Consider the following 26405-nt stretch of genomic DNA (forward strand, 5'->3'; position numbering starts at 1 on the left):
CCTCACAATGGAGCTCTATCAGGAGCCAGACGATAAATTAAAAACATTACCTGCGTTGTAGGATTTTTTTTTTTCATCTGTTAGGACTTTTCAAATTCACAGTCCTGGCGGGCTCTGACGCGTCTCTCTCTCTCTCTCTTCTGGTGCACACACGGTGTGCCACTAATGTGAAAAGCCGCTTCCTTCCACAGCTTGTCGCGCTGTGTTAAACTTGACAAAACCGCTGCACTGGACAGGTTAGCGTTTTGCCTTGGCAGCCAGTCTCAAGCCGTCTGTTTCTGCTGTTGCCGGGCGCGGACGAGCACCGGGAAACTCGGAAACGGAACGGGACCGGTAAGCCAAAGCGTTTTCGTTTCTCAGTCTAGGCTGTTGTCACAGGTGAGGAAGACTGCCGGCTGTAAAAAGTTTTCATGGGACTGTACCGATTTAATGATGCGAGATTTTTAGGTGTATTGACCTGCCGGTTTCTAACAGACTGGAGCAGATGGTTCATGTAGTGTTTGTAAAGTTTTATTTTCTCAGTCGCTGGCGGATTAAGCGAGCCTACGGTTTGGGGAAAGACGTGCGTAATTGCGCATCAGCAGCACCAGACTAATACTGTAATTGTCGCTTGTCTCACATGGAGAATACTTTTTGTGAGCTGTTAAGAATTATATTAAGAAAGTGATCTCCCGAAAAGGCTAAATTAAAACAAACAAACAAAAAAAAAAAACTGTTACTAGTAGCCGTAAAAGTGTAAGATACATAGATTCAGAAATATTTCTGTGTTTTAAACTAACGAAACTACACAATTTGCCACTGAAAACTGGCCAATAATTTATTCTGGTGCACTTTTACATTCATGTTATACAGTGTAAAATGACTTTACGCACTGCAAGTTTTCTAATTGTAAATGTTCTAATTGTGAATTCAAATTTGTAATTGAATAACACTCGTCACCCGTCATAGTGTTGATGAGATTCCTTTAATGATTTGGTTTTTAGTTTCGCGTCCTATTGCAAAGTAACTTGTGCAAAAGGTGTATATTACAGTTTATTGGACACCCCAGAATTATTTGCTTATAAAGTGGGTTAAACTGACATGCAATATATTGCAATATATTGTGACATGTGGGATCTATTTTTAAGATTAACAGCAACGCTGTCACATATGATCTAATGGGACCAATAATGACATATTTAAGAGACGTCTGCTCATGGAGGAATTCTTGACGTTTAGACGTGTCTATTTTTATCAGTGCTGGCAGTGCTTTTATGAACAATCAAACACAGTTGTACGGGGTGGGGGGGGGCATGTTTGTTGGCATGTTGTTGGAATCATCTCCAGATTTCTTAAGCAAGTGGTGTCACTGTAGAGCTTGTCTGGCTCTCGCTTGGCACTTATGATGGATTTTCTACTGAACACCTCTTTTGTGGTATCCTTGCTGCCCAGTAGTTGTTGCAATGAATAAATCAAGTGAAATATCACAGGGCTGATTTTAGAGAACTTCATGAAGTACACCTGATCTATAGAGAGTTTATTTGTGAGCACCTCTGAGAGTTGGTTTCTCCTGCTGAATTACTCTGATGATGAATGCTGTAATTTGCCTTGCTATCTTTTTTTTCTTCTGCAAGCAAGAGTTTGACATTGTACAGCTTTTGCCAAAACTGAACAACAACAGGAGATGGTGTATAATGGTACATTTGCTATGAGCCATTGATCGCAGTACAGTAACTGCAGTCTTTGTGGGCATGTGTAACACAAGTGTTAAAGTGCAATTTCCACTTGGAAAAGCCATTTTCAGTAGTTGGCTGTTACCTAAACTATACTTTTGGGTCAAGTTGTTTAGCAAGCTCCCGAGTGGAAAACAATAACAGGTATTTATGCCTTTGCATTCACTATTAGCAAATACAAATCAGAGACATGATAGCAGCTGTACTGACAATCAAGCTGAGGTTTGACTAAAATCTACAGCCATTTCTGAAACGATAATGTTGCATTCATGCGTTCATTAACAGTGATTTTTGTGTTTCTGAGCATACACCTTGCTGCAGCACAATGCTGCAGCATTATGTATTATGTTTAATATAGTGGCTGAGATTCAGTATTGGTTTTTAGTACTTTCCCTTGCATACAGACATTTTTCTGGATTCTCTATTTATTTTATATCTTGTTCTGAAGATGATGAAATCCCCGAATTCTTTGCCAATTTTACATTGAGAAGATCTGTTCTTTAATTGCTGACCCATTTGCTCACACTCTTCCAGAGCTATAAACCCTTCTTTATTTCTGACACAGCCTCCTTGGGGTGCTTTTTTTTCATCCAATCTGTTACTAATTAACCAAATTAATTGTGTGCCCTACCAGGTGCTTTGATTTATCATTACACAATTTTTCACAGTTGTCTTGTGCCAGCAGTTTTGAAATATCTCTTTTTCACCTTAAAAAATGGATGGATCTAAATCAGGGTCGGGGGGGTGGGGGGGGGGGTGTTACACACCCTGGACAGGTCGCAAACCTGTTGCAGGGCTAACACTGAGAGACAGACAATCATTCACACTCACATTCACACCTATGAGCAATTTAGAACCTCCAGTTAACCTAACCCCACTAACTGCATGTCTTTGGACTGTGGGAGGAAACCGGTGTACCCACAGAAAACCCATACAAACTCCACACAGAGGTCCCGGCCAAGGTGGGTCTAAATTCTAACCTTTTATTTCCACTCACTGGACACTTTATTAGGTACACTTTGCCACTACTGGGTTTGAAACCCTTTTCCATTCAGAACTGCCTAAATTCTTTGTGGGATAGATTCAACAAAGTGCTGGAATCATTCCTCTGCTGTTTACCCCAAATTCTGTCCCTAAAACTCAAATGTCACAGCAGAAATTAATTGTTTTTCAAATCCTCTGCTATCAAATTTTGGTGAGCCTGTGTGAACTGCAGCTTCAGTTTCCTGTTCTTAGCGGACATGAGTGGCACTCAGTGTGCTCTTCTGTCGCTGTAGCCCAACTGCTTCAAGATTTGATGTGCCGTTTGTTCAGAGATGCTCTTCTGCATGCTTTGGTTGTAACGAGTGGGTATTTGAGTGACTGTTGTCTTCCTGTCAGCTTGAAGCAGTCTGTCTTCTCTGTAAACACTAGATATGGGTGTAGATCAGCAGCTTCTCTGACCAGCCCATCTGGTACCAACAACATCATCACATTCAAAGTCACTTAAATCAACTTTCTTCCCCATTCTGTTTAATTCTTTGATTGAACATCAGCAGGTCGCACTGCCCACATGCCAAAATGCATTGAGTTGCTGCAATGTGATCAGATTAGATTTGAGTAGATTAGAGTAGAGTAGGGTGATTAGATAGTAATAGTGATAGATATTAGTAGTTGAACAGGTACCTAACAAAGTGATTCTATTTAACTTGTGGATAAGAAGAAAATAAAAATGCAAAAGTCTCGCTTTTGTTGATGATAATAATCCAAAGAGAGTTATTATTTTTAACAAGTACTTAACAGCTATCTGAATTATAGCTGACAAAATAACTGGCAACCACATTTAACACAACACTGATTCGTGTTTTTATAATCTTTCATTATCTCACCTACAGCTCTCTATCTTAACTACTCCAAAAGTCCAATAACACCTACATCCTCCTGCGTGGATGTGGGTAGAACTAGAGGCGCAGCAGAACAGGTTTGATGTAAGAAACTGTTTGTGAGTGAGTCACTTGGGCATTTCAGGTAAAACAGCAATTATGGCCCTAAAGCTTACAGCAGTATGACGAAAGTCATTAAATTAGTTGAAGAGATATTGTAACTTTTTTTCCTCTTCACTTTGCTGTAGACCCACTACCTACTGCAAGCTATGGTATGGCATCTGGAATAACTAATTATTAAACTTAGGATACTGTTACACAGGGTGGAGATGGGGTGTGTGTGTGTGTGTGTGTGTGTGCTTAGGTTTTGTTGTGGCCACAGCCTTTCTGTCACTGTTTCTTGTTAGTTGTGGTTACTGTTTTTTTTTTTTACCTCCACTTTGGTAGCCAGCAGTGAAACGTGTCTCAGCAAAATGCTTCAAAGTAGCTTTATACTCATTGTAGGGTTCAGTGCTAAAGACCCTTTTTTGTCTCATAGGGTCATTTTGGAGGAAGCAGTAGATTAGATTTGAGAGGGTTCCCCCTGTGTCTGGACTGCATTTCATCTACTTGGGGACTTGAGATCTTTTCTTTTATGGGCATTGTTTGTGAGATTGTAAATGTGGGGAAGATGGCACCTCACATGAAAGAAGGAATGTAATTATTTACTCCACAGGTCTGCAGAGACATCTGGCAAGACTTTAAATAGAATCACACATAAAAAAAGTGAGGAGAAACGTGTTAAAAATGGTACGATATAAACCGAGTAAAAGTGACAGAAAGAGAGGGCATAAAATGGGAACTCAGAGAACTGATGGAGGTAATAAGAAACTGTTTCTGACAGGCTGTGTGTGAGTGTATATATGTAAAGCCACTTAGACTTACAATGACATTCTCATAACGACCACAGCATCTTCTTCACTATCTTCTCTCTTGCTTGGACAGGAGGCTGACCCATGGCTTTTAAACAGAACATGAAGCGTGCACACAGATGAATATCTCTGTTCTGTGTTCGATGCTGCAGCTCTACTCTTACTACCACTATGTCAAGACTTCATTGCTAAATATACACGTGAAAGGCATCTGATGCAAATGCCTTTAGCAGCTATGCATGTTCGCTGAATGATTTTTGTCAACTGGCCTCTGGTTTATTTCCTTTGACCTTCTTGTGATCATCCTCCTTGTTAGTGTTATATTGTATCATCTCCTGTTGAGCAAAGATGACAGTGTACTCAGGCTGAGGAGCGCACACAGTTGGAGCCTGCAAGCTCCAAGACTGAATTTACACACGTGTGGATGATTGTTGACCTTTTTGCTTCAGTCTTTATCCCTTTCTCTGTGTGACTGATACCCTTGAGTTCAACCTGTGCTTTCAAGCCAATCAGAGCAGCACAGTGACCTTCAGTTTGACTCTGAAAAGTTTTGTGCTAAAATTGTGACGCACATGCTGGTCACATTTCTGTTTGCCAGGACAAACACACAGCTAATTCCGAGTTAGCTGGGGTAGCCTGGCACTGGAGGACATCACTATTCTGTTATGGAAAAGTAAGAGGTGCTATCATATTTAACGCAGTCTTGAAATTTGTACGAGCCGTTTCATCACACGCTACAGCTAAGTTGTCTACACAAGAATTTATTATGTTAACCAGGCCCTTCAAGGAGAATAAGGATGCAGTAGAAGTGCCAGATAAATTACTGCAGTTCATATTTATTCAGGTGTTGTATTACAAATGGCTTAATGCACAAGGTTGATAAATTATCAATTTCTTCAACACACTCAGGGGATTGGGTGCAGAGCAGTGGCACAAGTAACAAGCTGTGCATGGCTTTGGGTTGACAGGTGCAATGAAAAGTTTATCTCTATCTCAAAAGGCATGAAAACTTGACATGCAAGCCATGCTGTGTAGATTGAGTAGTGGTATCTTTGTACCCCAGAGCCTTTATGGTTGTTGCCATGTGTGACTAGAGGTGACAGACTCTTGGCAGTGGGCTTGAAGGGGTCAAGGATTCTGACAGCTCCACACAAACTATCTCAAGGTTTGCAATCTGTCCTTTTCCCATTGTTAGATCCCTCCTGACAGGCATGCCTGACTAAAGGTGTTCAGTCCAACGATAGACTGGGCAGAGGCTTCCTGCTCCTCAGTGGTGAGCAGTAGGTGTGTCACCGCTGAAACCACAGGTGGGGGGCACCGGGTTTCACTTGCTGTCTCTCTGCATCCCTGTGTAGACCCCTTTTCTATCCCCTCATGACACCTGAATCCCCGTCTCCCTCTGAGCCCTGTACCCAAATAGAAATGAATCGGGCAGTGTGAAGTTGGAAGAAAAGGGAATAATGGCTGAGCAGGGGATCACGCTTTTCATCACCTACAATAACATCAGAAGGCAGAGCCTCTTCAGTGGCACATTCAGCATCTGCGTTGAGCTTCATTTGATCTAATTTTGATTTGTTGTGAAATCATTATCTTCATTAACAGAAAGCAGCAGAAGTCTGCCTCACCGCCATGAGCCATAGATGCCTACACGCGCACATACACAGATGTTTAATGACTCACACTCACAGTGGCTCCAGTGTTGGAATGGCACACTCACTTACACAAACAGATGCACGTACACAGAGGTGCATTTATGCTGCTGAGCTGCTGCTGAATGACGGTGCTCTGGGGTTGAACACTGGCTCAGTGTTCGGGGCCAGGTACGCCTCCTCAACCACTCCAAACAACAACAAACCTTAAAAAGGTTGCTTGTTTAGGTCCAACTGAACTTCTCAGGAAGGGTGGCGACTAAATCATTTGATCAGAAACATGTCATTATGAGCAGCATTCATGAATATGCAAATATTTTATTGACTTTTTTTTTTTACATTTATTTTTGTAGGTATGTTTTTTTTTTTTTTTGTCAGTAACGCCCTGCTTCACACACAGTCACTTAGTCACATTCATATCTGGTAGCTACTAAACACAACTACAGCCTTTCAGAGGAGATCTGTGGGACCTGCAGATTACATAAAGGCATAACAGTCATCAATATTGACAGAAGTGAGCGTGTTACTCATTTGCTTTCCCTGCATCGGGATTATTTATAACTGAGATGACCAGTTTCCCAATCTGGATAGCATGTTGGATCCTTGTCTCTCACCGCTTTCAAGGCTTTTCACTGTCAGGATTATCGCAGCAGTATTCATGTTGCCATTTTATGTAGTGAGCTTTGGGAATTTACTGTTAAATCCAAGAAAAGGGAGCAGTGGAAAATAAATCTCACTCCCTCACCACCAGCTATTTATATTTGGTTGCTTTTAATAAATAAAATGCATTAGTTTAAGTAAAAATATTGAGCTGCAACAGATTTATCTGAGAGAAAATTTTGGTATAACCACCCCCTCTAAAAGCTTTTCAGTGATATTGTAGCACAGTTTGCCCTCTCCTTGCTTAAACCTTGGTTTACATAATATTTAGCTTTTTTCTAGTGGAAAGAGGAAGTTAATTATACAAATCATCACAGAGAGTAGGAATTAGAATTGTTCTTTTCAAAGCCAAACATGCTCCTACTGTTTGTCCTACCATATAAAATAATAGCTTGAACTAGCTGGGACTCAAAAGAGAAAGCTGGGGCGGGGGGGGGGAAGCTGAAAGGCGTGCTGACTGTATCATAAATGTTTGAGCAGTGTGGACATCTTTGGAGAAAATATCAACATCCCAAAAGACAATTTCAGAACAGCAGGTGGGAGAAGTTTTTCCTGTTACATTTTTTCACCCAAATGTCAGATTGTAACAAATAATGAATCTGCATCCCTAGCAGCCATCACGTTAGACTGGCACCCTGCAGATTTTTGGATCAGCTATGTATCAATTGCTTTATGTTTTTCTGCCAGGAGCTTGGGTTGAACTGACTGCACCTGTAAGACTTGTTGTTCCATCACAGTAGCAATTTGCTTCCAGTGTGCTTTGGTTATGGAACATTGCTGACAATGATAACTGTCATAGTCTTGGGTTTTTGTGTAGTATTTGTTGAGTTTGGTTCTGTTTTTATTATTATTTATTTATTACTGATTTTTTTCTTATTTTTGTTTGCTCATGTTTTCTTAATTTCCAGCATTTTTCTGAACTTATCATCCCCTGTCTGCTCTGTGCGCCAGTCTCTTTGTCTTATTTTCATTTCCTGTTATACATTGGCAATTACATTTCCTTCTGTGTACACTGAACCACAGCTCTCTGTCATTTTTTTCCATCTGATTCCCTGATTGTTTCCGCCTGTGTCAGGTTTCTCTCCTTGTGATTATCTTCCCCGTCCTCACTGGTTTCACCTGTGTCTGATTTCTTTCACCTTAGAGTCTGCTTAAGGACCTCATAACTGATCCATGAAGTGTGATTTTTCTCAACAGTCACAATGATTTTGTACTTGATCCTAGACTTTCTGAAACACACTGAGCTCAAAACACAACCTACAGCAGAGAGTAGAAAAGTTAATGGTTTGCAACAGCACCATGTAAACACACAGAATGAAAATGGGGAAGTGGAGCAGAGATGCTTAGTGCATCATGTGAGGTCTCCCATCAGCCTAAACCTGATCTTTAGACCATAACCCCCCCCCCCACACACACACACACACACACTGGGAGCTGGCTCCATAGGAGATGAACCTGATAGCTGAAGACGCCACCTTACTGCACTTTTCAAAAAAACTCTGGAAATGGATTAAATAAGCCTGCACAGAGGGATCTTTTGGGATAAATGGTACTGTGAAGTCTTTGAGATATGATGGGGTCTGATTATTCAGGATTGTGTATTTGAGGAGAAAAACTATACATTCAACCAGTGTAGAGTAGCCAGTATGGGGGGGGGGGACATAAGTAGTCTTTTTAGTCTGTGTTAGTACTTTTTACTCATGCCTGTCAACTAAGATTTTTAAGGTTTTCACTTCTTGAACTTTATGTTATATGTGGATCGTGTATTTTCAGCTTACATTTCTTTTGTAAAGAGCATCTGTTTTTTTTTAATCCAGCACAGCAAACAGCCCTTCTCGTGTTGCCCCCAACAGCTATGGATATCCGCTATCTGAGTCATTACAGCCTGTAGGAGGTGGTACCAAAGCTTCCTCCACCCCACCAAGCCACCAACCCCTACCTCAATCTCTCATTGATCAGGCTGGAAAGATGTGTAATCCATGCTGATCACAGTAACCTCCACCACCTGGAGGGCTGGCTCTAAGGCACACACTCTTGTTTTACTGTGTCTCTTATTGAACCGTACAGGCTATGTTGAGAGGAGGCTGGATATTGATGGGTGAGGCTCAGGTCACCCCAGATAGCCTCATATCACTGTTGGTACTGAAGATGGGCTTGTGATTCCACTATTGACGTAGCAGCTGACTCAGAATTGCTCATATCATTCAGCTGCCCTCTTTCATCTACGTCTATCATATCCTCACAATGAACCAGGGCTTAGCAAACCTATCAATGGTGGCCTGGCCTTGGATTAAAAGTCAGATTATCAAGCTGTTACCATATGTAGGCTTAGCAGCTCTAGAAAACTGAGACTGTTTATTCTTTCCACGGTTGCAATATGCTTTCACACTGTTTACTTTGTGCCATCAGTGTGTGCGCTTTTCTTCCAGCAGTATCTGCCTCTATCTATTTTCTCATTTACAGTTGAGGTGATTTTCATTTCTGCGTTGCACGAGTGTGTGTGGGTGATGTGCGTTTGCACTCTGCTGGAGGCCTCTTATCCTCTGTGTCAAACTGGTGGGCCGCGAGTGGATGAAGAAAGCAAGGCCAGCTCCCTACTCTTTGAGATTCCGCATTAACTCCACTTCCTCCGGTTTAAAATCCCTCTTAGCCTTGCAGCAGCACCCGAGACATCAGCTCTTAACTCACACAGCTGACGCACAAATCGACTTGCTGATCCACTAAATCACTTCTGTTAACTGCATTGATTCACCGTGTCTCTCTCCATTTCTTACCTGTTTGGTAAGTTACTGCTTCTATAGTACTTCCTGATTTGACTGGTAAGTTTTAAAAAGACTGCTTCTATGTATGTTTGCATATGTTAAGTCAGTGAGGCAGCAAAAACTGAACTACAAAGGGCTCCACTTGTAGTACAATGCTTATCAGTTTGACTTTGTCTCCCCCCAGTTCAATTTCGGCCAACCCAAACTCATACTTGCCTGATAGACCCTATAATTGAACCATATATTTTTTCCTTTCAGTAAGGAGAAGAATGGGAATCTTTCAGAGATCTGCTCCTGGGAGCATTTTTGCTGACAAAATAGGGACTACTGGGATTGGGTTAACAATTGCAAAGGCGCTGCTGTCAGGGAGTGTGTACAGCACAAGATAAAGAGAGTGAAGGAATGCATGTACAAGCTCTCTGGAAGAGCCACACAGCCCTTGTTCAGCCAAAGCTAGGAAAAAGAAACCTGAAAGTACAGATACTGACATTAAAAACTCAAAAACGGTTGTATTAGACAGCTGATGTCTGCTGGCACTAACAAGTAAATAAAGCTTAAATATACACTCTTTACTTAAAACTGTTTAACTACAAGTTTTTCTTTAGTTATGTTGTCAAAAATATAAAATTTTCAAGTCTGAATATTTATAACTGTTTCACTACACTAATTCCAGCTGGACTTTCTCACTCTTTCCTTTCACACAGTCCCCTCTTATCATTCACCACTACCTCATTGTGATCCAATAGCCTATTTAGTTTTATAAATATTCCAAAATTCATCAGAATTTGTCACACTTTCATATTTCAGACAATCAAACATATTTTTAATATTAGACAAAGATAACCCAAGCAAAATACAAAATGCAGGTTTTAAATGATGATTTCATTTATTAGGGGAAAAAAAAAGCAGAACAACATCTAAAAAACTGCAGGCTTCACTTGCCTCAGGTGGGGTCAGTGTTCATGATTCAACAATAAAAAGCAAACTGGGCAAAAATGTTCCAAGGCAAAAACCACTGCTGACCAAAAAGAACACAAAAGCTCGTCTCCCAGTTGCCAAATAAACCCATCTTGATGATCCTCAAGACTTTTGGAAAGATATTCTGTGCGCCAAAGGGGCAAAAGTTTAAGTTTTTGGAAGGTTTCCATCCCGGCATAAAACTAACAGCATTTCATAAAAAGAACATCATACCAGCAGTCAAACGTGTTGGTGGTAGTGTGATGGTCCTGGGCTGCTTTGCTGCTTCAGGACCTGGATGACTTGCCGTAATGAATGGAACCATGAATTCTGCTCTCTACCAGAAAATCATGAAGGAGAATATCCAGCCATCAGAAACTCAAGCACATCCAAGTTATGCAGCAGTACAGTGATTCGAAACACACCAGTGAGCCCACCTCTGAATGGCTCAAAAAACAAAACAAAAACAAAACAAGTGGCCCTGTCAAAGTCTGGACTTAAATCTGATTGAGATGCTTTGGCATGAGGCTAAACAGGCTGGAAAACCCTCCAAGGTGGATGAATTAAACAAATTCTGCAGAGAAGAGTGGACCAAAATTCCTCCACAGTGATGTAAAAGACTCATTACCAGTTATCACAAACACTTGATAGCAGTTCTTGCTGCCAAATTTGGCACAACCAGTTATTAGGTATAGGGGGCAATTACTTTGTCACACAGAGCCAGGTACTGTAGGTTTGCAACTTTTTTTTTCTTCCTTAAAAAATGAAATCATTATTTAAAAAACTGCATTTTGTATTTACCCGGGTTATTTTTGTCTAATATTAAAATATGAGTTTAATCATCTGAAACATGTAAGCGTGAGGAATAGGAAAAACTAAAACATCAGTAAGAGGGCAAATACTTTTTCTCAACACTGTACAATTGTCATGGATTGGCTGTGTGGCAGGCAGGAAGGAGGACCCCAACGCAGGATACACAAGACGGAGGTAAAATAACAACTCAGCTTTATAGGCTGGCAGAGCAAACTAAAGGCAGGGCTGGACAGGACACAAAATGCATAACAAAATTAAACTCAAATCTCCAGAAAACAGGGTAATGAAACAGAAAACACACAGCAAGGGAAACAACTCAACAACAGGCACTGAAAGCACTGGACTTAAATACACAGGAGGACTGATGAGGGAAGGGGAAACAGGTGGGAACACAGGTGACGCTGATTACCAAGACGAGACCAGGGGAAACAAAACTGAACACAACAGACAGAGACCAGACGACTATCAAAATAAAACAGGAAGCCAGAGGGGGGAACTAAGACGCAGACTTGACACCAGGAAACACAAGGAACTGGAAAGCAAACTAAACCCCACAAACAAAAGAAACCCAGAGCAGAACAGACAAAAATAAGCAAAACAAAACATGGGGTCCACAGGAGTTCAGAGATTCCTCAAGGTCTTATTTCTCTCTGTGGAGTGAATACAGTGGCACAGGATCTGCAACCTAGTGATGCCTCAGTGACTTTCCTCGAAGAATCAAAACAGTGCAGTCTTCTTTTTCAGACAAACTGAACCACCAAAGTCTGTAGAAAGTCAATAGCCAGGTAACTGTGGTGAAAGAGAACACATGAGGATCTGCTGTCTTTATGGCAAACTTGAAGAGGAAATATGAGTATATCTGAAAAAAGTGAACATAAGGACTTTTGATTCCTTTTCACGTTCTACTAAACAAGTCACATTAACAGTAAATGCACATAAGCCCCAACTTAGACATACTTGGCCCACACAAACATACATCACAGAAGTAATAGCTTAATTTTCATCTTTGAACAGTAGCAAACATTTTTCCCACCTAGGCTGAGGTGGCAAAAATATCCATGTCAGTCTCATTATGGAAATCTCTGCAGTGTTTTATTATAGGCTACACGGGGTGTTTTTGAGTGAGCGCTGATCTATTCTAGGACAGATCCTTGACAAGTAATCAAAGATGATTAACCACAGGTGTGGCAAACTTGTTCAGCCTCAATCAATGCATTCAGTATTTTAAGCATCTTCTAAAATGCAAATTGTCAATCGAAGACTCTATACCAGGGCTGTCCGGGTGCCAGAACTGTTTCATCCGCGAGTCCAATTTGATCCACTGAACGATTTTGCAAAGTGGGAAAACTGGAGTTACGTCATTTATGATCTGTTTTATTACTTCTGCCAAGGAGGTTATGTTTTTGGTAGCGTTTGTGTGTGTGCATGCCTATCATTCTGTTTGTAAACATGATAGCTCAGAACGTTTTCAATGAATTCTGATGAAACTTTGTAGGGGTGTAGCGTGGGGTCATGTTAACAATCTATTAAAATTTGGCTTATGTCCACCAAAGTCTTCAAGGTCAACGTAATGATTTATTGGTCAAAAATGGGCAAAAAGTCTTTGAACTTACACTCTATGATTCTTAAGGGCAGCGTGCATTGTCAACATATAGAAAGCACCTATAAAGATTTAAAATATCATGTCACATTTGACCTTTGACCTCTCCTTCAAGGTCAATAAATTGATCTTATCTCACTTTTACATTTCACATCTGCCTCTCTTTCAAGTTGATGCCAAAATGTGATATATCTTTAAGAAAGTATTGTCAAGAGAAGGAGCTGCCTAGTTAGAAATATACTGTAGTATAATAATATATAATAAACTCAAGTTATTTACAAATCAGTACCTATTATCTATGACCCACTCCCACTTAATGTTGGTGTAATCAGAGTAAACATCTGTCATGCTACTCTTATCTGATTTTTACTAAACACGAGCTTCTTAAAGTATGTTTAAAATGAACAAAGAAAACAAAATGATATATGCAAAATACAATACTATTTCCTTAAAATGAAATGTTGCCCAGAGAGTGAGCTGCCTTGATGGAGATTTGCTTCTTGTTTAATAACATATTAGTATACATATTGTACCAACAAGATGCCAGCATTACCACACAGGAATGAAAATGTATAGAAAGTTAAAAAAAAAATTAGGTTGACAAGTTGCTCTATTTATGTCAAAAAATGAAGAAAGCCTGTCTCTTCTAAACTCTCCACTCGAGGCTTTTTCTCTAGTCCTGGCTCTGTATGATGTCATTGAAATGAGAAATCTTGCTCATCTCTGACACCCAGCTTTGGTTGTGAACTTGGCGACCTCACCCACCAAGTTCCCGTACGAGATAAATAAGTAGTATTTGAACCATGAATCACACAAAGCTACTCTAGTGGAGCCATAGAATAAAAATTTTGAAAAATTAAAAAGAGCATAACATGTTCATGTTAAGTTAAATACAGTGGGGGAAATAATTATTTGATCCCCTGCTAAATTTGTAAATTTGCACATAAAGTAATGAACAGTATCTGATGTTTATGGTAGTTTTATTTTAATGGCGAGAGACAGAATATCCAAAAAAAAAAAAAAAAAATGCAGAAAAAACACATTGCATAAAAGTTATTAATTCATTTGCATTTCAATGAGTGAAATAAGTATTTGAGCAAAACATGACTTAGTACTTGACGGAGAAAGTGTTACTGGCAAGCACAGCGGTGAGATGTTTGTTGTGGTTGGTCACCAGGTTTGCACGCATCTCAGGAAGGATTTTGGCCCACTCCTCTTTACAGGAACTCTAAACTCTATAGGTTTTTTTCGGGCTGCCACTAGGAAAGTCAAAGCTTCAGTTCACTCCGCAGAGTTTCTATAAGATTGAGGTCTGGAGACTGGCCAGGGCACTTTATGACCTTAATGTGCTTCTTCTTTAGCTATTCCTTTGTTGCCTTGGTGGTATGCCTTTTGGATCATTGCTGGAAGACCTATCCACGGCCCATCTTCAGTGTTTTGGCTGAGGAAATAAGGTTCTTGTCCTAGATTTTATGATACGTGGCCCTGTCCATTGGCCCTTCAATGCAGTGAAGTCGTCCTGTATCCTTAGCAGAAAAACAACTCCAAAACAGAATGTTTCCACGTTCTTTGGGTCATAATCAGCACTTCTCTTCCTCCAAATACGGCAGGTCAAGTTGATGCCAAAGAGCTTGATTTTTGCTTCATCTGGCCACAGCTGTTTCTCCCAAGCCTTCTCTGAATCATTTAGATGTTCACTGACAAACTTCCTGAGCAGAGGGACTTTGTGTGTGCTGCAAGATTTTAATCCATTACAGCATGGTGTGTTACCAATGGTGTTCTTGGTGACTGTGGCGCAAATGTCCTTCAGACTATTAACATGCTCCTCCCATGTAGACTTGGATGATCCACCTCATTCCTAATGATCATCCTCACCCATTGAGACAAGATCTTGCAAGGAGCTACAGACTGAGGGCGATTGATGGTCATTTTATATTTCTTGAGTTTTCAAATAATTGCACCAGCAGTCGTCACCTTCTTGTCAAGCTTCTTGTTGATGGTCTTGTTGCCCATTCCATCCTTGTGGAGGTCTACAATCTTGTCCCTGACATCCTTTGACAGCTCTGTGGAGGTGGAGAGGTTGGAATGGAAGAAATTGATTATGTGGGCAGGTGTGCTTTAAGTTGAGATCAGGAGTATCTGCAATTGACTGTTTGATTGTAATCTGTGTATCATATGGGCACACACTGTGGGAGCCACAATTCTGGGTGGCTTGTAGGGGATCAAATATGTATTTCACTCAGTGACATATGAACTGATTTATAACTTTTATGTCATGTGTTTTTTTTTCTTTTTCTGGATTTGTGGTCAATATTCAGTCTTTATTCATTAAACTATAATAAAAATTAGAGACTGTTCATTTCTTTGTAAGTGAGCAGACTTTCAGATTCAGCAGGGGATCAAATTATTATGTCCCCCACTCTACATAGTATTTGAGGTGAGAAGCAGCAATAAAAATTCATATAATTGCTGCTGAGTTACAAGTGCTGGTTTAATTATGTAATATTATATCTTCTCTAACTCCAGCTACTGCATAGCTATGGTAATTCACGAAATAGGGATCTAAAATCTGTCTGGATTTAAATGGTTGAAATTTCAAGCATTTTCAGACAGAATGAAATGTGCTATCACCAAAGGTTACATTAACCTGTAGACAATCTTTTCCTTTTATCTGTATGATTTTAAGACATCTTTTGAAGGCTTTAATAAGATTGCAGAAAATCGTCTTGAAAGCAGGATGGAACTTGTTAGATGTTCACAACACTGTCCTCAGTCATTGCCTGTGCTGGATCTCGACAGCCTGCCCACTTCACAGCTTGCATCAAGGCACTCCTCCTTCATGGTAAACTTTACTGTGGCACATGAACACACAGCCCTGCACTCGAATTTAACCCCAAAATCAAACTCAAGAAAACCTGCTTGCAGGGGGGGGGGGACTGACCCCTCGCAAGGTAGCAAGAGCACAGAGAACAGCCTTGTTCCCCCACTGGCCCAGGACAGAGGGGCACTGGAGCTTTCAGAGGGTTGAAGTTAGAAGGACAGGATTGGTGGGAAGGAAACACACTGGGGCTCTGTACTTCGGTATTTAACTTCTTCCTCCACCTTCCTCTGGCATAGCTCTCTCTCTCTTGCTTGATCTTGTTCCCTCCTTTCCACACACACCCCATGGAGACAAGTAGCCCTGGTAGAACATCTCATTTTGACTGCTAACTCCTGTTTTTTTTTTTTTTCTTTTGCTTGTTTCTTGTGTCCATTTCGATCTCCTAAGCCCCTGTGCACGAGCCAAGTTCATCAAACTTTGTAACAGTGAGGAAAAAAATCTTTATATCAGGAAAAATAGTAAGTAAAGAGTGAGAGGAAGCCTGTCTTTAAAAGAGATGAGCAATGGGCCCTGAGGGCACTTCTCAGCTTGCATGTAAACCTGCTAGCCCTTGCTTTTCAACATGCCAAAAGAGGTGTTACATAAACGACAGAACATCCTCGATGGCCACTCTTTGTATGCTAAAAGCCTTCTCCCAGGTTGGTGTTTATGTTAATGATTTTTGTCAGGGTTTTGAAGTGCCTGGATGATGAGCAGCTAACCTAGAAATGAAGGAGCAGCTCTGACCTTGGCCCACTTCAGGGATTCGCTCTGGTTTCTGACTAATAGAGTATGCACTATTCTGTCTCCCACAACATGCACTCAAAATAGCTCTGGCATGCTCCATTAAGCAGCATTTTAATTGTTAACATGGCATACTCTGTCCTTGGCACACATTAACTACTTCATTTAAATGTCAATCCCCATTAAAGAAGGAGTGAGGAGATAATTGTTTTAACTGGGAACAAGTATCTATCAGCATCTCAGGGAGTTAAAGTGCAACCTCACATGTTAACAATTTTTTTGCTTCTTGGATGGCTGTCAGAACACTCAGTGGGATCAGCCACAATAAAGAGTTATAAAGGAGAAGTCCAATAAATTTAATACATAAAGATACATTCAGTTGTCAGTTGTCAACTAACAAATGTCAATATTTTGACAGAAAGCCTATGCAACTAAGTTTGAAAGACATGGGTATTCACTGTGAATATAGGGCTTAATGCTGGGTTATGCTTGATAAAAAAGACATGTACTGCAGCACTGAGGCCCTCCTCAGGCCTCCTTTATGGAAAAAATAAAAATTACAATCTGTTTTGATCTCAAGTTTAGCTTAAGCAGAAAGACATATATAAATACTCCAAACCTTCCTTTGACCTTGAATTGATAATGCAAAGGGTTTTCCTGCCTGTTATGTAGGGGTATTGCAGTTTTATGCATCCAAGCATGTGGTGAAGTTTGCAGTTTTTTTGTATAGTTCACTACAGTGGTAACACTCTACCAAGCTTCACATTTTGCTTTGTTTGTCAACCCACTATTTTGTTTACCGAACGTGTTGTCTGGCTTTAATCTCCTTTATGACGTCCAACAAAAGCGCTTTACATGTTTTCCTGGTTATTCCTGTCTAACCTTAACTTGTGCTAGAATTATCAAATGGGTAATTGCAGGGGAAGTATTTTTTTTTTGTGTGCTTATTATCTTTTGTGAATTAAAGGTCATCGCCCCATTGGGAATGACCTTAAAACTAAGTTTAATTCTAAATCTAAAAACAGTTTTAGAAATTTTAGAGCCTGAGTGATATTAGCTATTTGCAGATCTATTCGTATTGGCATTTATAATGGCTGATAAATGAAAATTTAAAAAGTAGAGAAGAGATGGTAGAACCATGTTTCAACCATGTTATGAGTGTTGACATTGAATGGTTTTCCACCAAAGGGCACTCTGTAATTTCCCTGTTGGTAACACATGTTGGGCAGTGCGTAAATGAGTAAATAAATAACTATACATAGCAAATGTTTCATAATACAATCCTATATATCAAAATATCGGGTTTCTAAATCAGTAACTATCAGTTTCGGTATTGGTACTAAAAATCCTATATCTGTCAGTTTCTAATAAACTCGAACTTTTCTTGATATTGCTCGGTGGAGCTGTATGTGAAATCACAGGTGTCCTTGTCTGTATTTAGCAGACTTTACCTTGCCAACTCCCTATCACAAATTCTGTGATGTCTGAGCTTATGTGAAAATAGAGCAAATAATTGTCTGGGGAATTCACAGTGGTCGAGTGGATGTCATGCAGCCGGCCAGTTGTATGCTCTTTCCAGGCGCCACCCTTTGCCTAAACCAAAGTAGTGAGATTGTGTGAGTCCTTTGAATGTCTCCTGTTGTGTGCTAAAAGCGAGAAAAATGCAACTACCATACCAGATTCTTTCTACACAGTTTGGAGTTCATGTGTGAATACGGCTAAAAGGAAGTCTCTTTCAGGATTGGAAAAACAGATCCGGCTCACATGGCCCTCACAGAGCCCTGACTTCTACATTACCAAGTCAGTTGCTTCTATTTCTTTATGAAATCTCAGACTAGCATAGCCTAAATCCTGAGAAAACTAGTGGCAGGGTCTCCAGTATTCTTGAAACAGCCCACCTGTATATGTAAGTAAATTGAAAACCTGCGTGCACGTATATTATTTGAAGCATCCAGTTTTACTGCCTAAAATGTTTGTACAGTTCTGCAGTTGTATAAGATGTACTGAAAAACTTTACTTACTTTTTTTTACCTCTGCACCTTGCCAGCATGAAGTGTTTTTGAATGCAGGACGGCAGATTTGGAAAGATATGGAAATTGTGGGGTTTCCAAAGCTGTTTCACCTAAGAAACACTTACACTCTTCTGTTGTGGTATACTGGCCGTTTCAAGAAGGTAATCTATTAAGTGTTACTTCATGAGAACTGAAAAGAAACAAGACTCAAAATCCATTGGGGTAAATGTGGTTTCATGCAGTGTCATTACTCAGTTTGTGCGCAGCTGCAAAGCTTGGCTGTTGGAATGAAGGTGATCATATTCATTATAATGTAGTGACAAAGCAGAAGCTTGTGCCGGATGTTTGTTTCCAAGTGTGTACAGTTCCTCCCTTCCTTCCCCTAACAGTCGCCCTAGGCATTACCCTGAGTAAAAACTTCCATGGTTGGCTACTCCCTCTTTCATTGCTCCAGGCGTACCCTTCATGCCCCCCCTCCCTTCAGCTCGTAGCCCGCTCAGCTGTGCAGGGACACAAACCTCATTCCCCCTGGAGAACAATAATGCTAGCATTAGATTCTGCACGGAGTGGTGCCAGCCCAGGGGTCTGGCACGCAGTCGTCCACTGCTGCAAACAGAAGCACACATACACTGAATCCATTCCCAGCAGTGCAGTACCAGATGGATGGCAAACAGGGATGCTTCCAGGTCCAAATCACCTCCTGCAGCTGGATGATAGAGTCCCACAGCAGGGAGTAGTGGCAGGCAGGGACTGGGACCTATTGTGCCTGTTTTTGTGTTTTCTCATTCCCATTGGCTGACATGTAGGTCTTTGAACAGTCTAAATTATATTGTGTTTCAAAATTTTTTTTTTTTTTATTGCTTTGTTTGTTGTGCACATTTTCCTGCAGGTCTAGCTGTTTACTATGCACATCTGATAATGGGTAATGCATCGGTGGCTGCCTGCCTAATGACTTAGATAGGTAGAGGTGTTCATATTGGCAAGCGAGCGTAGTGTTGTCATGGGGATTATGTGTGGGCCTCTCCTCCGGTACTGGAGTGAACCAGTGAGAAGTGCTTGACTGCCCACCACCAAAAAGCACACATCACACACGCATACATGCTTGCACACACACATGTAGAACCAACAAGATTGCGGTACTAGCGGAGTGGATGAATCAGTGAGCTCTTGAGCATCTCAAAGAGGAGGTGGAGAGGAGGTTGTCTAGGTTGATCTTGTCACTGAGCGCAAGCAGCAATGAATCAGTGTTACCTCTGTTTTAATCAACACACTTAGGCTACAAATGACTCACAGATGAAAATGCACATCATTTGCAACGCTGGCTGTTTGCCATTTTAATGCTAATATGTTTTCCAGTGAGCATCAACCTACTTGAGCACCCTTCATCATCCAGTTTTTCTTTTTATGGCATCTCTTTTTCCCCAACTGTCTATCTCTTGCTTTCTCAACCCCTCCACCTACCTATCTCTTACTCTTCAGCCCCCGTTTCTGTTTGCTGCCATGCTCCCATGTCTCCCATTAGGAAAGGAAATGAGGCGAGGTACCGATGCAAATATCTTGGACCCCTTGCTGCTCCCTGACTCATCACCCAGAGAAAGAAACAAGGAGAGAGAGAGGAAGTGAGGAGAGGAGGAAGCGAGAATGAGGTGGAAGGGCACAGCAATTAGACAGAAAACAGATATGTACACAAAATGTACCATTGATTGGTACACTGGAAAAAGCGTGAAAAGAGGGTACCCTCTGTGAAGTTCATTATAATGCTGAAAGCTTTCTGCAGCGAAGTTGGGACGGTAAAGAGAGCATAAACAAGAGAAGATTCGGTGTATTACTTCTCTATCTCACTCTCAATCTTTCTTTTTTTGTGGAGTAGCTGTGCAATCATTCAGCCTGCAGTGCTATTTCAGCAGTTCTGTGGGGTCATTCCTTTTCTCTGCCTCCCTGCCTTTTCTATCTCTACCTCACTCGATTGTTTTGTAGATTATATTGCAAAGTGCTCAGCAATGCAGGTTTCTATTCATTATTATCTTACTCTGCTCGATTGCTGTGTGCTTTCACAGCCAGAGAGGATCTGAAGAGAGCAGGTTTGGGTTTATTGCAGTGTTACAGCCGTGTATGTGTAACTGCACACATGCCCCCCCCCATTACTGTGTCGTTCATGTGAAAGGCTTTAATGAATTAGTCAAAAGATTGCAAAACATAAAAATGTATTAGGCATCTGGCAGCCTCCACATACTTAGTAAAGTGCTGTCAGCCAACCAGCTGTAGGCGAAACACCAGTCAGCATATTCACTGTGTGATTATCAGAAACTGTTATTGCAACGGTATTCAGTCAGAAAATTTTAATGTTCAGCTCAGGGATGTTACCTGTCATTTTCCTTATCTGAAGGATTATGGAAATGAGGTGGAGACGTAACATGTCACAGAAACACATCCAGAACAGTGACAGTAAAGATAACTGAGTTTTTAGTTGCCCCAAATAAATGTGTGCACTTTCACTACAATGAATTAGAAATGAAATTGGAAGCTGTAACTGTCTTTAACATCTGATCCCAGGGCTTTATTTGGATGCAGACAGAAGATAAAGCATTTTCTAACTCCCAAATTAAAGCTGTTGGCAAGTAGCACGAGCATTCAGGTAATCACACAGGCCGTGAACAGATCCATTCAAAATTATCTGTTTTTTTTTTTTTTTTTTTTTTCTTTTCGGAACTGAAATAAAAGTGAGCTTTAAAAATGAATAAGGTTTTCATCCAGTGCACTACTGAATTTCACATATTAGCTCAGCTCAGCTGCATTTTCTCACTAGATGTTTACAAAGTTAGTAAATGACATGTTATCATTAGCAAACAAAATGAAACAAGACTAAGAGTTGCTTGGGGTAGCAGGATTGTGTGTCAGATGTTACTGTACATCAATATTTGAGCTTTTCAGACAAAATCATAATCATGGATGCCATGGTGCTAGAGGGAAATTTAGTAAATTGGCAATATTTAACAAAAATCTGAGGACTTTTGCATGTTGGTACTAAGGCCATTAGGGGATCTGCAAACTTCAGTGGGATTTATGCACTTCAGTTTAATATTTTAGTCCATGATTATAGACTTTAGGGTATCCAGACATTCAGATATTCATTCATTGGGTAGATATTTGGATTTGGGGTTTTATTTTAAATTCTGAATTATATACTATCTCAGTCTGAGCACCTGATTTCTCTCACAGGAGTGATTATCACACCCTTGTTGCCAACTTAGCTACAAGATCAAACAACTTTTGAATCCCTGTCAGTGGAACCCCCCCCCCCCCCCAAAACAAACAAACAAACAAACAAACAAACAAACAAAAAAAGAGTCTGAATGGTACTGCTTTGCGACTGAAGTCTTGCTTTTCCTCCTGCAGCTCTCTCTCTCGCTCTGACTGCTCTTTTCAGCCAGTGACAGCAAGCAGCAGAAAGCAGCAGCAGCACCAAGTTGAAGGCTGTACACTGGCTTGAAGAAAAAAAGAGAATAACAGATGTTCTGTTGCTCTTAATGTACTCTTTGGATGATCTTTTTTACATATATTACTATGATTCCACCCATATAGAGTCAATATAGCTGGAATCACAATTCAGCCATCTTTTTTAATGGATGCATATTGTAATTTTATTTTGGTGAGATGTTTTTACGATTGTAAAAGCAGACATCTGTCCCTCCTTTGTACCAGCTGAAGCTCCTAATACTCACTGCTAATTACCACCTAACACCAACCGCCCAAATGGTATTTTAATGGTCCTACAGACGAGCCTGTGAACCCATTGGCTGTTGTCTGAGGACTTGAACCCCATCCACTTATAAAACATTTTACTGGACCCCCACTACCTTCTAGCTGACATTTAGTTGCTCGTGGACACACCAGGTTATGGTTGCCTTGGCAAGCCTCTAATATATTTCCCACTTTTTCATAGCATATGCTAGCTACTACACTTGCTCCCATTATTGTTGAGATTAGGGAGCTGTCCACTTCACTTATGGGCTGCTGATGTAGCCAGCAGATATCCCAGCTAAGACATGCTGTTGTGGTCACAATAGCAGATAAAGAAATAATGAAATAATGAAAATCTAAATTGCCACCAAATGAGAACCACTGATTTCCATTTTGCATTTTTGCATTCTCCCTTTTGTTCTCCAAAAAGACTGTGCAAAGCTATACTACTGATCACTTTGTCAGTAATGCTTGGACTACAAGCTGACTACATATAAAAACCAGGAAATTTTTTAACTACCAAAAATCTTTGTTTCGATTCTACATATTTGTATGCAGATATACTGTATGTTATGAGAGAAAATACACAATTACCTTACCTCACAGGTTCCAGCAAATGTTGTCGTTCTGTCATTAAAAGGACAATGCACCTCTATGTGAAGACATTTGTACCAGTGTGGTAGCTGGACCACCAGCTACCACCTGCATGACTATTTTAGTTTAACTGCCTCAAATCTTTTGGCACACACTTTTGGAGTGCCAAACAATTTGAGGAGAGCACAGTGGAATCCTATGCAATGATTATCTCTGCGGCTTCCTGACCTGTTTGCCTGGTTGGGCTCTTTGATTTGGGATGTTTTGCTGGATCATTCACGCTGTTTGGAAAGCTTTTTTTTTTGTAAACAGCATGGAACATTTTTTGTCCTCATGGGGAAAATACTGGATGTGCAGTGCCTCATGGGAGCCCGAACTATGTGTATTTGTGTGTTTATAGTACATGTTATGTAGACTATGCTATGTGTCATCAACAGTGCTAGAGTTGCTACTCAAAAAGTATTACACATTAATAGTTGCTTTTTTTTTTTTTAAAGTAATAAATTATGTTACTTATTTACTCACTGGAGAAAGTCATTCGTTACACTAACCATTATGTTACTTTCGCTTTACTCCATAACATTATCAGTTAACTATATAAACCTTAGGCTACAGTCTCACATACTAACACAAGCCTGTATCCTAATGAGGACACACAAGATATTTCTTTTAGTGTTTAAGTTTGAACACAAAGCCATCAACACTAAGAAAAGTCCAGACCAAAGAGACTACAAAGCGATTGCTGTAGTGATTCTACTGTAAAAACATTTACAGGTAGAAATGGATGCTACCAATGCTGACTGTTCATCACAGCTTTTGTTACCTGTTGAAGTTCAGGGTCTGGCTGCTGGACTGTGGTCATTAAGACACTCAGGTTTAACATCACTCTGGGTTCTTCGCTAGCTTTGTGTTAGCATGCCGTCTGAGCCGATGTTGTGTTAGCAGTATAATGCAGTTGTTTTCATCCTGGATGCAGTTTGCACTTTACTATTGTGCTCTTGTCCTTTTGTGAAATAAAAATAAGCATAATGTCCATATCATGCTCCAACATTTTCCTCCTCCCAGCAGACAAAGTAATATCAGCTGATTGTCGCACAAGTGCACAGGAAGAAAAAAAAATGTTTGATGGGGTTTTTTTTCTTTCTATCCACCCGTTCTGCAGATAACTGAAGAAACTTTGTAATGACATGATTGTAACTTTGATGTAAGGACTGAATTTAGTCATTACAGTAACACATTACTTTGGAATGCATTCACCCAACACCAGTCATCAGCAGTGTTGCTCTCTAGTGCTAACTAAAAAGCAAATTAGGCTCATAATTTCTAGTTAAGCAGGAAGAAGGGGATCCTAAGAATTTCTATTACAATAACAGGGTCCACACCTTCTGGACTCCCAGAGTGCTGCCAAAACTCTGTTTGACTCAGAGTAGCTTCGTTCATCCATCCATCCAGTTTTTTTTTTCTGCTTATCCAGTTCAGGGTCACATGGGGGCTGGAGCCTATCTCAGCTGCCATAGGGCATAAGTGGGGGTACACCCCGGTCAGGTCACCAATCTGTCGCAGGGCTGCTCATACTAACGTCTCCTACAAAAATACTGACATTTTGTTCTATTTTTGTGTAGAAATGTTTGCTCAGGAAGTGCCCGGTTGTTTTGTATTTAAGCAATTTGAGAATTTATAGCGGAAATGGTTAATCCAGAGAGATTTGTGGAGGATTGTTTCCTTCAACATGTACCAAGTTTTACATTCTTTGTGCAAACAGCATTTGATATTGTCCAAACAAACTGTGTACAGTATGGTGTGTATGAATATCACAGAGGTGCATAAGAACTAATTAGGTAGCACTGCTAATCTGCATGTGTATGATTAGACTACATGTGATGTGCTTATTCACTAAAAACCTCACAGTGCACACATTCCTTTCCTTTCTTCACTGAATATTCTCTCAGCTTCGCCCTGTATTTTTTGAGGACAAGCACTATGAACAAATTAAGACCTAGCTTATTAAACAACTGAGCCTTTAAATTACAGCAGACTGGCCTTGCATGCATGGGTGACTGTCAGAGCCTGTCCACCTCCAGCAAGAAAACAAACAACACAGGGAGGGGCTCCACTTTGCTCTCCCTTATGTTTTGTCTGTTCTCAGAAAGTGGCCTGAACCAGTGCCAGTGTTTGTTTTTTTTAAAGTGTAAAGCTGATTTAACATGATACTAAATAGTTTGTGTTTTATTTTTGTTATTTGCTTTATTAAGAATAGGATAATGAAGCTAAATTTTAATGCTATTTCAAAAGCCTGCCTTCACACAGGGAAAGTTCTTGTGTGGTTTGATTAGGTTTGAATACTGACAAATATAGCCCTTGTTTTTGTCTTTTCCAAGTTGCTGATTGCTGTTGACGCTCAACATTTATTGTCTTGGCTTTTTGTGTGCTGGAAGATTGTCTTGCCTGATGGAAAATGTTTTATCTTGGAACAGCAGGCTCAGAGGATGTTTTTTATTGTTACAGGTTTTAGTTTGTTGTAAGTATTGAATTGGTTTAATGCTGCAACTTCCAGCACAATAGTGAAATATCTCTGGGGCACGAGGTCGCAAACCAGTGGAGTGTACAGGATCTGGTGAAGACTGGTCTGCCTAGTTTAATCAATTAATCGTTTTTAAACTGCAATGTTTATGCCGAGTGCTTGGGTTTTTACAAAATGCACCAATGAAAAGATGTAAGATTTGTGAATAGTGGGCTAGATCATTTTTGGTAATGTGCGTGGGTTTTGGAGCAATTTCTTTTTTATAGTTGAGTGTTGGTTGATTTGATCGAGTGTTTCTCTCTAACTATAAAAGGATTAGGGAGCTTAGGAAGAAAATTAGTGCGGAGGGGCAAAAGAAGCTTTTGGGTTTGCTCTGAAACTTCCCAGGGGCTGAAAACAGCACTGCAAAAATGTGTGTGCATCAACCAGCTTTGTAACAGTTTTCTGTAATACACTATTCATTATGCTCTCCATAAAAGATTTACTATGAGTTAAAAAAAAAAAAAGAAAAAGGATTTATCATACCCGAATTAACCACAGTAGATCATCAGCTCATGCTTTTACAGGGGCTTTAATAGAGATGCACTGATCAACCAGCCAGGGACTGGAAGTGTCCATTTCCAGCATTCTCACCAGACTGGTGACCAGCTAGTCTGATTATGAGTCGGCCCATTTCATGCATGCCCGGCATACAGGCAAAAAGTCTCACGCACACTTACAGCATTAATTAATATGATGTTAACATTGTAGCTCCTCACTCTGAATTAAGGCACACCACCACACACCACTCTGGGCCACCACCACGAACATATTCCAAAAATGAAACCTAATCAGATACTTAAATCATCCTCATCCAGCTGGCCATGGACATTTTAAAGAAGCTATCCACAGCTATCCAGAGCTCAGGCTAGCCATAAGCCAGCAGCCTCAGTATGAGCAGTCAGAGCATCAGAGCAGTCATGAGGAACATTATGGGGACAAATGAAAAGGAGAAAAGGGTTGATGGC

General features: G+C 40.4%; 1 protein-coding gene across 1 annotated transcript in view; it reads left to right on the top strand.

Annotated features, from left to right (window-relative positions):
• Positions 1–237: 237 nt before the first annotated feature.
• Positions 238–26405, top strand: part of znf385c (zinc finger protein 385C) — a 143993-nt gene continuing 117825 nt past the window's right edge. The window contains exon 1 of the mRNA XM_030736406.1: positions 238–333. The gene's annotated coding sequence lies outside the window, so the exon portion shown is untranslated. The remainder of the gene's footprint in view (positions 334–26405) is intronic.

Source organism: Archocentrus centrarchus, chromosome 8, assembly GCF_007364275.1.
Source record: "Archocentrus centrarchus isolate MPI-CPG fArcCen1 chromosome 8, fArcCen1, whole genome shotgun sequence".
NCBI lineage: Eukaryota > Metazoa > Chordata > Actinopteri > Cichliformes > Cichlidae > Archocentrus > Archocentrus centrarchus.